The sequence below is a fragment of the Cebus imitator genome, unplaced genomic scaffold (assembly GCF_001604975.1).
Source record: "Cebus imitator isolate Cc_AM_T3 unplaced genomic scaffold, Cebus_imitator-1.0 Scaffold52, whole genome shotgun sequence".
Classification (NCBI taxonomy): Eukaryota; Metazoa; Chordata; class Mammalia; order Primates; family Cebidae; genus Cebus; species Cebus imitator.
In genome coordinates this window covers 3,440,427-3,446,040 of record NW_016107367.1, presented here as the reverse complement: position 1 = coordinate 3,446,040, position 5,614 = coordinate 3,440,427, and the positions used below count along the sequence as shown (strand labels likewise).

General features: G+C 42.1%; 1 pseudogene; it reads left to right on the top strand.

Moving 5' to 3' along the window:
- The first annotated feature begins 4,443 nt into the window (after nucleotides 1–4,443).
- Nucleotides 4,444–5,224, top strand: LOC108303996 (annotated as a pseudogene).
- Nucleotides 5,225–5,614: the final 390 nt, after the last annotated feature.

The following is a 5,614-nucleotide window of genomic DNA, read 5'->3' as shown; positions in this document are numbered from 1 at the left end:
TTTAACTTAAATACCTCTTTTTTTCAACTCCTCCTGAATCTCCCTAGAAATATATTTTGAGGTACTGTGGAGTACTATAGGGTACCCAGACCCAAGGAGCCACAAAGCTCTTTCCGTCTTGATGGATCTGATCTGCCTCTTCTTGAGATTTTATATAAATGGATGATACAATACATAGTCTTTTGTGACTGTCTTCTTTCACTTAACAATGTTTTCAAGGCTCATTAATATTGCAGCCTGTATTGGTGCTTCGTTCCTTTTTACTGCCAAATAATATTCCGTCGTTTGAATATACCAGTTTTGTTTATCTAGTCGTCTGTTGAGGGCCATCTCAGTTCTTTCCACTTTTTGACTACTATGAAAAATGCTGCCATGAATATTTGTGTGCAAGCTTGTGCGTGGACTTGCTAGGTCATCTCATAACTCCATGTTGAACCTTTTGAAGAACTGCCAATGTGTTTTCTTAGGTGAACCACTTTACAATTTCACCAGACTGTATGAGGGTTCCAATTTCTCTATAACTTCACTTGTTATTTTTCTTTTTAAAGAATTATAGCCCGCTAAGCACAGTGGTTCATGCCTATAATCCCAGCAATTTGGGAGGCTGAAGTGGGTGGATCACTTGAGGTCAGGAGTTCGAGACCAGCCTGGCTAACATGGTGGAAACCCATCGCTATTAAAAATACAAAAATTAGCCAGGCATGGTGGCGCATGCCTGTAATCCCAGCTACTCGGGAGGCTGAGACAGGAGAATTACTTGAAGCTGGGAGATGGAGGTTGCAATGACCCAAGATCATGCCACTGCACTCCAGCCTGGGCGCCAAGAGCACAACTCTGCCTCCAAAAAAAGAAATTATAGCCACCCCAGTGGGTGTGAAGTTGTATCTCAATGTAGTTTTGATTTGCACTTTCCTAATATCTGATGATGTTGAGCTTCTCTTTAGGTACTTGTTGGCCATTCATATTATATCTTCTTTGGAGAAATGTCTATTTAGACCCTTTGCTGACTTTTTTTTTTCTTGAGATAGAGTCTCACTCTGTCACCCAGGCTGGAGCGCAGTGGTGTGATCTCAGTGACGCAATCTCAGCTCACTACAACATCCACATCCCAGGTTCAAGCGATTTCTCCCACATCAGCCTCCTGAGTAGCTGGGACTACAAGCGTGCGCAACCACGCCTGGCTTATTTTTGTATTTTTGGTAGAGACAGGATTTTGCCACGTTGGCCAGACTGGTCTTGAACTCCTGACCTCAAGTGATCCCCCGGCTTCAGCCCCCCAAAGTGCTAGGATTACGGGCATGGGCCACCACGCCAGGTCCTTGCTGACTATTTAATTGGGTTGTCTTTTTATTTTTGAGTTCTAAGAGTGCATTATATATTCTGGATGCAAGGCTCTTTGCTATACTTTGAATGTTTGTTTCCCTAAACTTCATGTTGAAATTTGATTCCTAGTGGTGGAGGTAGGCTCAGTTTGGGTCGTGGGTGGGGGAATCCATATAAATACATTCATGTCTGTGGGAAGTAGAAAAGTTCCTCTGTAAAGTTTCCTTTTTTGTTAAAGAATAAATCATAAGTGTGCTAATAACTCTTTGTTAAGCTCTATCCTATGTAGCTGTTAGACATGCCATGCTTATAGGCACGTAGTACATTCTATGTCCTTGCACTTTAACCAAGATATCTGTGCTGGACGTGCTCACAGGCATGTCCCAGCTCTCCATTCCTTTTACCTGTTTAGAAAAGTTTTAAGTTGTTAGCCAATCAGGTTTTAGTTTAGATTGTGGGGTAAGGCTCCAACGAACAAAGATCAGAGACAGCAGCAAGGACAACCCCAAATGGGTAAGGGATAAATATGTTTGTTTTCCTTTGTTCATTGTACTCTCATGGCAAGGTGGGTAGTGAGAGTACCCTTCCTGCAGTCCAGGAAGTAAAAATTGCGTTGCTGAAAAATCCTTTGTCTCAGTGCTAATTTTTCTTTGCGGCACCGAGCATCTGTTCCCAACAATGTCCTCCCTGGTGGAGGAGGACTGACTTGGTTCCTGCTCTGTCAGTTCCAGAGAGAGCCGGGTGTTAAAAGGAGCCTGGCCCCTCCTCTCCGTCTGGCTCCCTCTCTCTCCAGGTGATCTTTGCACACGGGGGCTCCTTTCACCTTCCACCATGAATGGAAGCAGCCTGAGGCTCTCACCAGATGCCCAGTCTTCCAGCCAGCAGAGCCGTGAGCCACGTACACCTCTTTATAAATGACCCAGCCTCAGCTATTCCTTTATAGCAACAGTAAACAGACAAAAACAGAACTTGTCAGATGTATGATATTGTAAATATTTTCTCTCATTCCGTGGGTTGTCTTTTCACTTTCTAGATGGTGTAATTTGCGGTAAGTTTTTAATATAAATGAAGTCCAATTTATTTATTTTTTTTGGTCACTTCTCCTTTTGGTGTCATATCTAAAAAGCTTCCGCCTAACTCAAGATTATGAAGATTTGCATGTATGTTTTCTTCTAAGAGTTTTATAGTTTTAGCTCTTATATGAAGGTCTATGATCCATTTTGAGATCATTTTTATGAATGCTGTAAAGAGGGTACAACTTTAGTCTTTTGCATGTGGGTATCTAATTGTTCCAGCACCATTTAGTAAAGCCTGTTCTTTAACTTGGTGCCCTTGTTGATAATCAATTGACTGTAAAGTTAAGGGTTTAAGTTTATTTCTGGACTCTCTATTCTTTTTTTTTTTTTTTTTTTGTGATGGAGTCTTGCTCTGTCACGCAGGCTGGAGTGCAGTGGCACAATCTCGACTCACTGCAACCTCCATCTCCTGGGTTCAAGTGATTCTCCTGCCTCCACCTCCAAAGTAGCTGGGACTACAGCCATGCACCACCACACTCAGCTAATTTTTTGTATTTTTAGTAAAGATGGAGTTTCACCATTGTTGGCCAGTCTGGTCTCGAACTCCTGATCTCAGGTGATCCACCCTCCTTGGCCTCCCAAAGTGCTGGGATTACAGGCATGAGACACCTCTAATTAAACAGGGAGTAGTTTAATTAGAATTTCAGCTTTGGGTGTTGATGGTGAAGTGAGAATGCGGTTTCCAATAGAATGTATATACAAATAGAATGCTATGTGCATCGTGTATACATATACATATAGAAATCTATTGGTATATACATTCTATTCCATCAATGTATATACCTGTCCTTATTCTTTTTCAAGATTGTTCTGGCTATTCTATGGTCCCTTGCACTTCCAAATGAATTTTAGGATCAGCTTTCTAATTGCTTCACAGAATACATGCGGAAGCACCTGGGATTTTTGACAGGGATTGCGTTGAATCTGTAGATCAATTTGGGGTCTCTTGCCATTTTAATAATATTAGCTCTCTCAATCCATAGACGGATATCTTTGCATTTATAGGTTTTCTTTAATTTCTTTCAGAGACATTTCATAGTTTTCAGTATACAAGTCTTAACACTTCTTTGGTTAAATTCAATGTCAATAATTCCTAAGTATTTTATTCTTTTGATGTCGTGTAAATAGAATTGTTTTCTTAACTTCATTTTCAGATTGTTCATAGCAAGTCTATAGAAATGTAATTGCTGTTTATATGTTGATCTTATATGCTTTGCCCTTGCAGAACTTATTAGTTCTGATAGTTTTTGAGTGGATTCCTTAGGAATTTCTATATGTAAGATCATGTCATCTGAAAATAGAGATGCCTTTACCTGTTTTTGTAACTAAAGTCCTCTTGGAACTCGGTGACATCCACTCGCCTATGGTCTATGACTGTCTTCAAGTTAAAGGCCAAGGGAAGTAGTGTGTTCCTGGAATCAAGCTGGGTCTGGCTGCGTTTTCTCGAGGTCCAATAATGAGAAGCAGACAAACTGGTAAAGAAGGAAATTTATTGCTGTAACCGGATACAGGGAGAAGCCAGAGATAATTCCACCAGAGCAACTCAAAGTGTTACAATTTTCTTAGTGCTTATATAGGTTGGGGTTATGTGCCTATATGCAGCATAGCATTCACCTAAGTCTATTGGTAATTTTGTTTCAACTAGAAGGTCAGAGGCAAAAAAAATGCTTGTGGGAGACAGGCCCTTGGGGTGGAGGTCTTTGATTTCATCAGAGCCTAAGAAAGATTTTTTTTTTTTTTTTTTTTTGAGACAGAGTCTGCTCTGTCACCCAGGCTGGAGTGCAGTGGCACGATCTCAGCTCACTGCAACCTCCACTTCCTGGATTCATGTGATTCTCCTGCCTCAGCCTCCTGAGTAGCTGGGACTTTACAGGCACATGCCACCGTGCCCAGCTAATTTTTTGTATTTTTAGTAGAGACGGGGTTTCACCATGTTAGCCAGGATGGTCTTGATCTCCTGACATTGTGATCCACCCGCCTCGGCCTCCCAAAATGCTGGGATTACAGGCTTGAGCCACCATGCCCGGACAGATTTTTCTAAGATATGTGTAACACACCAACTTACTATGACCTAGGAAAGGTTGCTAAGGATATGGCTTTGGCATGGCAAAGTTAGACCTGAAAACCAAGTCTTGTAGTGGAGTGGAATTTTCTACTTCTGGTCATGTTTACACTGAAAACAGGGAAAGCATCAGGCAACCTAGAAACCAAACGAACTTACCTTCACCCAAAAACAGAACACAGAGTAAGTTGGCTGAAAGGCTGAAACTGACTCTTGTTCTTATATTTATACCAAGCACAGAATGGAGAATTGAAGGCCTCCTATAAATGGGGTTGTTTTAGTGTTGGCAGTAATGTTGATGTAGATTTTTGTGGACCAACCATCTATGGCGGTCTGTGTTGGCTTTTGAAGGGTGGCTTGTTGGCTACCAATGAGTTTTGACACAGCCAAATCCAAATTGCCACAGAATAATTTCACCCTGGGTTACGAGGCTGCAGACGTCCAGCTGCACACACATGTGAATGATGGCACTGAATATGGACGTTCTTCTGTTGACCAGAAGGTTAATAAGAAGATTGAAATGTCAATAGACCTTGCTTGGACGGCTGGGAGTAACAACACTTGTTTTGGCATTGCTGCTAAGTACAAGCTGGATTGTAGAACTTCTCTCTCTGCTAAGGTAAATAACCTCAGCCCGATTGGACTGGGTTATACTCAGACCCTTCGACCAGGAGTCAAATTGACCTTATCAGCTATACTCGCTGGAAAGAACTTTGATGCAGAAGGCCAAACGGTTGGCTTAGGATTTGAACTGGAAGCTTAATGTGGTTTCAGGAAAGCATCAGGTTTGTTCCTAGAAGTGAAGAAAAGTGAACCCACTATGTTTTGGCCTTAAACTTCTGTGAAATTTCAGCCAGGCACAACGGCTCACGCCTGTAATCCCTGCACTTTGGGAGGCCAAGGCGAGCAGATCACAAAGTCAGGAGATTGAGACCATCCTGGCCAACATGGTGAAACTCTGTCTCTACTAAAAATACAAAAATTAGCTGTGCATGGTGTCTCGTGCCTGTAAGCCCAGCTACTCAAGAGGCTGAGGCAGGAGAATTGCTTGAACTCAGGAGGCAGAGGTTGCAGTGAGCCGAGATCTACCTCCAGCCTGGTGGCAGAGCCAGACTCCATCTCAAAAACAAACAAACGAAAAATTCTTCTGTGA